The 11926-nt window shown below is 39.3% G+C and overlaps 1 long non-coding RNA gene across 1 annotated transcript; it reads left to right on the top strand.

Annotated features, from left to right (window-relative positions):
* The first annotated feature begins 40 nt into the window (after positions 1-40).
* Positions 41-11667, top strand: LOC147830927 (uncharacterized). The gene is made up of 4 exons (XR_015526630.1): positions 41-288; positions 948-1248; positions 9003-9971; positions 10048-11667. It is a non-coding gene; the product is annotated as an uncharacterized LOC147830927 (long non-coding RNA).
* The last annotated feature ends 259 nt before the right edge of the window (positions 11668-11926 follow it).

Raw genomic sequence — 11926 nt, 5'->3', positions numbered from 1 at the left:
CAAAAACAAGGAAGTGAACGCTAGGCGTAGGCAGCGCCCCGCAGATGATTTTTTTTGTCAACATGAGTAGACTAGCGTAGTCTGAATGATCCAAATAGCTCATTTATTTTATTCACTATTTGCCAAACCTAATACGTTTACCGAATATACTCGCCTAATGGCCTTTAATTTGTATATGAAATATAGAAACATGAGCACGTTTGGGAAGTGTTTGGTAGGCCCTATAGACCCTTTTCATATGACGTCGCACGGTGTCCGGTTTGAATTTTACTTCCGCCTACACATTCTGTAAAATATATAATAACTAACAAAATTAGAGAAATTTCATTTAAACTGTTACACAGATTTTACCCAGCCAAGACATTTTTAAAAAGATTTAAATCAGATATAGATACATGCTGCTCGTTCTGTAATATACCCAATGAAACATTTTTTTGGAGTTGCCCTCATACACAATGCTTTTGGATTGAACTTTCTTTAGATATTCATCGTAAAATATTACCAGGATTCTTGTTATCTTTTAAGGATATCCTGTTGGGTTTTTTTAATGCTTCTGATGATAAAAGTAAGGAATATTTCATTATTAATCTCCTTTTAATCCTTGCTAAATGCCATATACACCGCTGTAAATTCTCTCAGCGTATACCTTGTTTTATTGTTTTTGAAAAGGAAATTCAACAGTACATTAGAACTATTGCTTCCTCTAAAAATCTTAAAGCCATTAGAACGGTTAACTTATTTTCCTTTTTTAATTTTCTTAACACATAAGGTAATATTATTTGTTTTTCTTTTTATTGTTGTTATCTTTTCTCTTTTATGTGCTTACTTGATTATTTGCTCCTCTGTAAAACTCATGTACACTCTTGCATTTCTATGATGTTATTGTTACCCTGACATTAATAAAAAAAATAATAATAAATTAAAAAAAAAAACGTCCGCCTACACAGAACTACCAATAAAAATGTCAGCTGTATATTTAAAGGGCACATATTTTACTCTTTTCAAGATTTAAGATAAGTATTTTGTGTCTTCAGAATGTGTCTAAAGTTTTAGCTCAAAACCTCCATCAGATTATTGATTATATTTTTAGAGTATTGTCATTCTGTGCTCTCAATCAAGCGGCAACTTCCCGCTCTCCCTCATGAAGCAAATACAGAAGTAACTGAAACTGCAATTAATCGACATTCTGCTAGTCCTGGCTCCATGATAGAGCAGATTTCTATTGACCCCACTTTTAAAATGGCCAATGTAGTGGCAATTTTCTTTAAAGAGGCGCTCTCTGTGGTCAAGAAACAAAGTCTTACTCGGAATGTCTTTTTAAAGTTTTATTCTTTGCAAAGAAGGTCACAGTCATACAGCAACAACAGTTTCTGCAGAGTGAGACACTGAAGTCAAGTGTGTTCACCCTTTTATCTGGTTTTTACTGCTTACAAGGTCAAACCCTAATACTGCCCATTCTGACGACAGTTTCTACAGAATGAGACACTGAAGCAAAGTGTGTTCACTGTTCTATCTAGTTTGTACTGGTTGCAAGGTCAAATCCTAATAAGGCCCATTCTGTACGTGCATCAGGTGCTCCGCTGTTTCTGCTGTAAGTTTCCACTACACATGTTTATCTAAAATGAATTTCCATTACAATTCCTCTCTTTTTATCATTCATTGATAACTCATTATTAAATTCATTTTTCAATTGATTTCTAAAATCACACTGGTTAATCATTTAACAGGTTTTTGCTCACATCAAATACACTAGAGATGTTTAAACCCTCTTCTTAATATAGTTTCCCCATTAAGAGTTACCTTTCAAAACATCCCTCTTCCCTGGGAGCCGGGCTAAACGAATAATCACTGTTATTGCGCTCCTGACCGAAATCAGACCCTCGGTCACCCCTCAGAGGTTCAAATCACAGAAATTGCCTGTTATTTTCACATTATTGATTTGTTCACACAACAAAATTCTGAAAGCATTTCTTCAATCAGTTAAAAAATTACTAACACTCTACATGATCAATTCATCAATAACACTCACAAACATACAACAAACACACATTGTTGTTTCTGTACTCTTAAACATACATCACATTTACACTCTTCTCTCGATTTTCATGCAAATGATCACTCTTTTAAGACTTGTTACAGAACATACCAACTCATGCAGTTTGCTGTTTTTGTTTGGATAGACCCAAAATACACATAAGCAAGCAGATAGTTATCTCAAATTTCAAAAAGTCAGGTCCGTTAATATTTTCCCAATTAAGTAACAGCTGTCACCTAAAATTTTGTTCTCAATTTGTTTACGGTTTTTCTTTATCCATATCCATGTAGCTGCTGCTATCGTCAAAGTCATAATCAAAATCATCACCCATATCAATGTTTATACCCTCTTCATTCACGGCCATCCTTACCATCTGATGGGATGTTGTAGATGTAACTAGTCTGCCCACTGACCATGATACAAATCTGAATATGCATGGCAGACAACATAATATCACTAGACCCACCCCCAATACAGGTAACACCACAGTAAAGGCCCAGTAGATCCAGTTTCCCCACTTAAATGACAGCCAATCTAGCCATCAGTTGTTAGCGTTCTTAGGCTCTTTTACGGCCATTCTCATGTCGGCTACAATGTCAGAAATGGTTTCCTGGAATCAGGTTAATGAAAACAACAGAACATTCAGTGATAATAATAGCAACATCAGTGTGATTTGTCTCAATCCACATGCTCCATTGCCAGTTCTAGAGCAAGGAAGATGACGTAACATAATGTCAATGATAGTAACGTCAGCCACAACATGTTTTTTTTTTTTCAGCCCACACATACCTGGCACTCGGAATGGATGCCATCGAATCTTTTCGTTCATCTTCAGATCTTTAATGCGATGGTCAATCACAGCTTATTCACCTCTCTTTTGGTCGCTTTCTCCTCCATCTTCTTGCTGCTTGGTGTTGTATTCAGAAGTTACTGTCTCACACACACCTCTTGACCTTGTTGTTTCTCCCCAGCTGTGACCTTGCTTCACTCAGATAGCAGCCTGCTGTTTTCTTCAGACAGCTTCAGAGCCCCTCTTTCTCTCCTACTCCCTCATGGAATCCTTCTCAGGTGATGGAACTTTTCTGCAGTGCCCAGCGTGCACCCACGTCGCCCGCTCTGCGACCTTCACCGCTGTCTCAGTGGTCAGTAGCACTTGAAATGGACCCAGCCAGCGTTTCGCTCTCCAGCTCTTTCTCCTCAGGTCCCTGATCACCACGAAATCGCCAGGCCTCAGACTGTGCAGTGGTCTCTCAGCAGCCTTCCCCAGTGCGGCCTTTACCTGCACACAAACATCGGACAACACATGAGACATTTCTTTACAGTAATTCAACATGTCATTCTCACACACATCTGTTGAGGGCAGCTGCTGCTTACCCCCATTCACACCTACACGCGGTGGTTTACCAAAGAGAATTTCAAATGGGCTCAAATTCATTTTTGATCTTTTTCTCATTCTCATGTACATTAGGACAATGGGTAAAGCTTGAACCCATGTAAGCCCTGTGTCTTCACAACATTTTGCCAATTTGTTTTTCAGGATGCCATTTTCTCTTTCAACAGCTCCACCTGAAGCCGGATGGTAACTGCAATGTGTTCTCAAATCAATTTCCAAATATTGGCCCACTTGTTTGATTGCTTCATTAACAAAATGAGTACCATTATCTGAACTTATTTTCCGTGGTATTCCCCATCTCGGCATAATTTCAGTCAGTAACGCTTTTGCTACCGCAGCCGAATCTTGTTTTGAGGTTGGAAAAACTTCAACCCATTTTGACCACATGTCAACCATCACCAAACAGTACCTTTTCCCATTGCATGGGGACAATTCAATGAAATCCATCATCAAATATTCAAAAGGCCCTGTTGGAGGTGGATGAGATGATCGTGGAACCTTTATCGCTCTGGCCACATTATGTGTGTTGCAAATTACACATCGTCTACAGAAATTGTCCGCAAATGCAGTGAACCCCTTTGTGAACCACAGTTCGTTCATTTGCGCAACCATTGCTGTTTTTGACACATGATCTTTACCGTGAAGTAATTTTGCATAATGTTGGAAAAAATGTTTTGTTAAACACGCCCTGCCCTCAGCACACTTCCACACATTATCTTTCATCACACAGCCAGACTGTCTCCACTTGTTCTTCTCCAGCCACGTCGCAAAGGTCTGCATGTCCTGCAAAGAAGAACACACGTCATTGTTATCACCAACAGATAGCAAAGAACATTCAGAGTTGTCCTTGTCTTGGGACGCCGCGACTTTTGCTGCTCCATCTGCCCTGGAGTTACCTACAGAAACAGAATCTTTATTATTAGAGTGCGCTGCGCATTTACAAATGACCAGTTTGTCAGGTAGTAAAATTGCATCCAGCAGCGCTGCCACTGAAGGAGCATTGATTATTGGTCGACCATCAGATTTTAGTAATTTTCTGTGTTTCTACAGAGCCCCAAAATCATGAGCTACCCCAAATGCATATCTTGAGTCAGTTTAAATGGTAGCCTCTTTTTCTGCCATCAATTTACATGCCTCTTTCAACGCCACAAGCTCTGCGGCCTGTGCAGAATAGTGCCCTGGCAATTTCCCAGAGGTCACCACATCAAATTCAGTTGTTACAGCGTAACCAACTTTATTCTGGCCTGTTTGTGGATCTTAAAATGCTGACCCATCCACAAAGAGGACATTGTCACAATTTTCAAGTGGTTCGTCAGAAAGGTCAGGTGGTGGTGTACACACCTGTTCAAGTGCTGTTAAACAACAATGCTCTTCCCCATCTTCCTCAGTAGGAAGAATAGTAGCTGCATTCAAACCAGTACATTGTTTAACAGTCTACCTCCATGGTCCTGTAGGAGCAATAACGTCATAAACCCATTTCTCTCATCTACCATCTGAACAAATGGTTTTGTTGGTAAGGTAAACCTAATGCAGGGGCTTCAGCCATTTGTAATTTCATGTTTACAAATGCCTGCTCTGCCTCTGTCGACCCCTCTAGTTTATCAGTGGATTTCATCCCCTTCCCTAATGTTAGGGCTCTCAGGGTTGTTCCAAAATTGCATAATTTGGAATAAATGTGCGACAATATGAGCACATACCTAAAAAAGACAACATTTGTTTTTTTTTCGTTAGTGGTTTTGGTACATTTTTTATACCACTCACCCTTTTTTCAGACAGAGATTTGCTGTGTGGTGTAATGACGTGCCCCAAAAATGTTACCTTTTGTTTAACAAACTGCAATTTTGTCAAACTGACCTTGTGGCCCTCCTTAGCCAAATGCCTAAGAACAGTCACAGTGTCTTTCACACACGTCTCTTCATTCTCAGCACATATCAACAGGTCATCAACATACTGTAACAAAGCAGTTCCAGCTGTCAGGGTCAGAGGTTCCAAACTTCTTAACAACGCTTCGTTGTATAAAGTGAAACATACACCTGACACAGACGTGTAAAGGTGTTGCCTTTGCCATTGAAATTAAATGCAAACCAAAACTGGCTGTCTTTGTCCACTGGCAGACTGAAAAATGCATGAGCCAAATCAACCACTGAATAGAATTGTGATTTTTCAGGAATTTGTGACAAAATCGTGTACGGATTTGGAACTAATGGAGCCCTTTGTTTGACAGCTGCATTTACTGCTTAAAAATCCTGTACAAAACGCCATTTAGTAGGCATCCCATTTTCCCTTATCTTTTTAACAGGAAAAATAGGGGTGCGAACCTCAGAATTGTTGCATGGTACAATAACGCCCTGTTCCAGTAAAGACTCAAGTACTGGGGTAATGCCCTCAATGGCTTCCCTTTTCAAAGGATATTGTTGTTGGCATGGTCTGTAATCAGATTTTGCAATGATTGTCACTGGATCACAACCTTTGATTAAACCAACATCATATTTGCTTTTAGCCCACAATTCACTTGGTATTTCTGCTAAAGCTGGGTGTATGTCTGCAGCGTTAAAGTCAACCATGCAAGAATTCTTTACGCAAAGTTTGTCAATCGCAGTCACAGTTCTTGAAACAGCTGTTTCAGTTTCACTGTCCACCCTAAAGGCCTGCGAGAACGCGCTCCATTCTACCCCTCCCTCTCTGCTGATCCAATCTTTGACTTCAAGACACTGCTTCACAAACGGGCCTAAATCAGCCCAAGACTGATGTTTACCCTTGCAAACTGATATGTGAGGCACAGCCTGTGCTGACATGAGATAGAATGAACGCTGCTTTTCTGACAGAGACACTGAAACTGCACACAGACTATCCTTGCAGTACATTTTCTCTAAAATCAAAGTTTCATTCACATTTGCCTCAAACCAAGCCTTTTCAAACTCTGCATCCCTATCAGTTACGACATGTGACGTACAATGCAGTTCACCAGGAGACATTATATCCCTGTCAAAAGGTTTTACACGTTCTTCAGCCAATTTGCAAATTGAATTAGCCCACTCATTGTTTTCAACCAGCCATTCATAAGCCCACTTCGGTGCTTGTGATTCAATTTGTAAACAACAAAATTCCTCTCCTTCAATCACTCTCACACCAGTGGAATCTGCTGTTAAAATCAAGTTTAGTTTACACAAAATGTCCCTTCCGAGGATAGGAACAGGGCATTTTGGTGAACAAACAAATGCATGTCTGAAAATTTTACCCCCCTCTGTCTCACAGGTCAGCGGAGCTGTAAATCGCTCAACCACTGTATGACCAGATCCAGACAGAGACTTGTGAAATTTGTTTGTTAAAGGTATTTCACACTGCAGGTCACATGGTCGTATGCAAGATATGCTAGCTCCACTATCAGCTAGAAACTCAACCAATGTATTCTCAATCAACATAGAATATTTTGCATATTTAAAAAAAATGCTTCACTATTAAAAACAATGTCAAATTTACAGTGGGAAATGCAAGCTTTTCCTTCATTGCAGAGAGCCAGTTTGTCAGTGTTTGTGAATATGTGTGTATAAAAATGTGTCTGCATTTAAACATGTTAGTAAAAAAATGTTCACTTCCCTTTACTGTAGCTGTTGGCTGTTTGCCCAGACCCTCTCCATTCTGCTCTTCCCTCTCCGCACATCAGCTCCTCGTTGTTGGTTAGCGCCTTTCGGGTCAATCCTTAACCAAAAGTCCATCTCGGTTGCAAGCGCAGACATTTGGTACCGGTTCACATCACGTGCACGACAGGCTCTGCAGGTTTCATCGCCATATGTCACATACCAGTTTCTCCATCTAGTATCTTTCTCCCCCTTGACACCTTTGTCACCTTTGAACTTGGTTGTCAGGTGTTGGTTGGATCTTTGGTTGGCCACTTGTTGGCCACTTTCGTTGGTGCGGTCGGAGGTCTTCTGGGACAGTAGCAGTTGAGGTTTGGGTCAGTTCTCAGGGCTCGCAGCTCAGCCACGGGATAGTGATGGTACGGCGGTACATGTATGGAAACAGATGTATAGAAAGGATTAGTGGTGCTAATTAATCTTTCATTCACACATTCACATTTTTCTTTCACTTTATCTCCTTCATTCTTTTCCCTACATGCCAGCTGCCTCTGAAGCATTTTCCTCTTTGCCTCTTATCTGCCTCCCTGAGCCAACAATCAACAGTGTCTCCACACGACACGCACATGCCTTTCCCAAAGACAACCTGCTTTTCCTTCTGCCTTCTCATCTGCTTTTTCATTATGTTTAACCTAGTAACACTCAACATTCCTTTTCCCTTAGAAACTTGTGATACCTGATTGTTTTCCTATCTCTTGCATGCTTTTTTCTATTTTTTTCTTATTCCGTATAAATTTCCCATATTCCAAAACACCGGTGTATCATATCTTTTTATTTTGCTTTGAGACTTCCCCATGCTGGCAACAATCTTTCCCCTGGACTTTTTCGGTACCTATTAATCTGTCGGACGTCTCCAACAGATTTCGATTTTTCACCTAAAATCGAAAAGTTAAGCTTTCCAGCTCTAATTTTGTGGCCCCCAATTTCAACCCCCTTTTAGAAGTAAATCGCTTGGCCCCTGATTTCAACCTCCTTCCGGAAGTAAATCGCACAGCCCTAGATTTCAACCTCTTTTTGGAAGTAAATCGCACAGCCCCCTGATTTCAACCCCCTCCCGGGAGTAAATCGCAGTTAGCTAGCCAAACGTGTTAAAAAGGTCTTGATCTTAGTCAGGCGCCAGATCTCACTTGTGTAAGGTCTTGATCTCAGCTAAACGCCAGATCTCACTTGTAAAAAGGTCTCGATCCCCACCTGATGTCAGATCTCACTTGCATTAATCACGCTGCTATCCCACAGAGACAGATCTACCAGCATGGTGATGGCCCAAATTACAGTGAAAAACCCTTTTAATTGCCTAATCAAATGCCCAAAACTGTTCAATTTTCTTTTAGTAACAAACAAAGAATTTGTCTCTTACCAGAGAGTTCAGATGCCACTTGAGTTCTTTTTCCCAGATGTCAGTGGGGTTCCCCTCCGAGCCCTGCGGTCGGCCCCTCAACCCTCAATCGAGCGGGGCAGGGCTGTGACACGAAGTCCCAGGATGATCAGTCACCGTCCGCAGGGTCCGGAAAAGTTCCTCCAAGACATCCCACTATTCTGACACCAAATTGTAGTGGCAATTTTCTTTAAAGAGGCGCTCTCTGTGGTCAAGAAACAAAGTCTTACTCGGAATGTCTTTTTAAAGTTTTATTCTTTGCAAAGAAGGTCACAGTCATACAGCAACAACAGTTTCTGCAGAGTGAGACACTGAAGTCAAGTGTGTTCACCCTTTTATCTGGTTTTTACTGCTTACAAGGTCAAACCCTAATACTGCCCATTCTGACGACAGTTTCTACAGAATGAGACACTGAAGCAAAGTGTGTTCACTGTTCTATCTAGTTTGTACTGGTTGCAAGGTCAAATCCTAATAAGGCCCATTCTGTACGTGCATCAGGTGCTCCGCTGTTTCTGCTGTAAGTTTCCACTACACATGTTTATCTAAAATGAATTTCCATTACAGCCAACCTTACCGGAAACCCACGCAAACGCAGGGAGAACATGCAAAATTCACTAAGAAATGCCAACTGAGCCCAGGCTCGAACCAGCGACTTTCTGTGAGGCTATAAAAATTATTTTTAAAGATCTACCTAGGCATGGGACTATATTCGTTTTCAAGGTATACCGCAGTTTAGAAACAATTCATTTTAATTATTATGTTTACTGTTCCAAAATATTTTTAATGTTTCTTAAAACAAAATATATTGTGTTCGAATTTGAAAAAAAGTTTTAGTTTTTACACAGACATTAAAAAAACATTTTAGATCAGTAACCACATTAATTCAATTCAGCTTTATTTGTATAGCGCTTTTACAATGTAGATTGTGTCAAAGCAGCTTCACATAAATGGTCATAGTAAATTGGAACAGAGTAGTTCAGTTTTTTAGTGTTTAAGTTCAGTTCAGTTTAGCTCAGTTCATTTTGGTTTGAAATCATTACTGAGAGTCCAAACACTGAAGAGCAAACCCATCGATGCGTAGCTCTACCGATCCCAAACCATGGAAGCTAGAGGCAACAGTAGAGAGGGGAAAAAAACTTCACCAATTGGCGAGTGTAGAAAAAAAACCTTGAGAGAGAGGGTTGGGCACAAGCATTTTAATTTCTCCGCTGGCCAAACGTCTGGTGCAGAGCTGCAGTCTCAGCGGCGGAGACTGGAAACTGGCCTCAGCGAAGATTTCTTTGTCCCTGGAGCGTCACTGGAATCAGTCTCATGTTCTCCACTCCTCCATGACCAGCGCAGCAGCTGCTCAGGATACGGCCTGGTCCAGGATATGGAAACCTTGGGATCATCTTGTCACTGGTCTTGGATCCAATCAGTGACACCACATAGTCTGAGGCCCTCGGGATGAGTATCCCCAGGTGGAAATTGAGAAAAAAGAAAATAGTTAGCGTAGCTGCTGTTCATAGTATATATAAACATTACCATGAAACCGTGATTTTTTTTTTTTCAATGGTTATCATACCATCAGAATTTTATACTGGCCACAGGACAGAGATCCACCCAGAAGGGTCGTTAGAAAGTGGAATTAATGTATTTACCCCGTATTTACAATGGCAAAAGTAACACTAAGAAGACTTAGTTTAGTTTAAATCAATAATAGATTATGAAATTATTTGTAACTTATTATTAATTTAAAAATAGAACAGATATCAAATTACAATCACACAATAGATGGCAGCAGGACAATGTCTTAATTTATTCAAATGAACAACAAGAAAAAAATCGTTAATGGATCAGTGAGTATTTAATGATGAAGCTGATTACATTTATAGTCGAATACTTACCAGGTAATATAAGATTTAATACAGATTTTTACTCATGCTGGAACATTTATATATTGTATTTGTTAGATGAGAAATTTACATTCATAGCAGCATCAAAGTAAAATTGAGGATTCATATTGAGGAAATAACTTGAATAAATAATTGAAAAGGTTGCAAATATATACTTTCATTAATAATTAATAGCCTACTTTTTTCTCAATAACTTTATAAATTACTTTTAAAAGCAGTATTGAAAGAGGATCGTTTGGACACATAATTAATCATTTAATAAGCTTACCTCACAACATGCAATGTTAATATTCTTTGTTGTAAATTTTCCTGTGAAGGCGACAAGGTGGCGCAGTGGGTCACTGGTTCAAGCATGAGCTGCGTCAGTTGGCATTTCTGTGTGGAGTTTGCATGTTCTCCCTGTGTTCACATGGATTTCCTCTGGGTGCTCCAGTTTTCCACACAAGCCCAAAGACATGTACATGTCACCCAATACAGGTGAATTGAGTAAGCTAAAATTGTACTGTATGTGTGTGAATGAGTGTGTATGAATGTTTCGCAGTGATGGGTTGCTGCTGGAAGAGCATCCTCTGCGTAAAACATATGTTGGAAAAATTGGCGGTTCATTCTGCTCTGGCGACCCCAGATTAATAAAGGGACTAAGCCGAAAAGAAAATGAAAGAATGAATTTCCCTGTGAAGTATCCCATTTATTCAAAGGTAAAATGGAAGTACCAATACACTGCGTTGTGGAAACCTGGAAATGAAGTGATGTCATTGTGAAACTCTCCTCACATCAAAATCAAATCAAACTTCCTAAAGTGATTTTATATCCATTGAAAGCATATTTAATGCAAGTGTTTATTTTAATGTTTCAACCCGATTTTGTGAAAATAGATCGTAAAAGTATGTTCCGTAGTTATAAAGCAAAACAAACATGCGTAGCTTGTGAAACACAACAAATGACCTTTAGAAATAGAAAATAATAAGTGGTCATAACTGTATTGGAAATTGTAAATGATCAAAAATGTTTCGCTAACAGTGGTTTGATTAATTAATTAGTATTCCTCAAGGCTGCCTATAATAATTTACAATGAAAAAATCCATTATTTAATTAAGAGAGGACTGAATAATAGGGATGTAACGGTATCAGAATTTCACAGTACGATAATACCTCGGTATGAATGGCACGGTACAGTATTTATTGAATAATTTACAGGAAAAAAAAAACTAATGAAAAGACTCGAAAAAAAGTGCCAAAAGTGTTTATTTACCTTAGCACTGAATAAATCAATGACATACAAATTAGCCATCTATCTGTAAGTTTCGAAACAGGAACTTCAGTTTTTCAATTTTAATAACAAAAAAAACTATTAAACCATATAAAACAAATAAAGTTTCAATTTAGTATTGTTGAAAACTCATCAAATTCAACATTTAATCACTCACTCACTTAGATAGAGATGGGTTTTTTAAGGAAAATTATCATATAACTATAATCTGGTAAAAGCTGGAATCTCTGGGCATGTCCCCTGCAACAGAAAAAAAAACCCTCTCATTTGGGACTGAGGTTTCTGGGACAGAGAGAGATATGATTTAGCCAAGGTTGACAGCA

This window comes from Danio rerio, chromosome 25 (genome assembly GCF_052040795.2).
Source record: "Danio rerio strain M-AB ecotype USA chromosome 25, GRCz13ab, whole genome shotgun sequence".
In the NCBI taxonomy this organism is placed as follows: Eukaryota; Metazoa; Chordata; class Actinopteri; order Cypriniformes; family Danionidae; genus Danio; species Danio rerio.
Note: the sequence above shows the minus strand (reverse complement) of the source record. Positions and strands in the feature narration are given on the sequence as shown.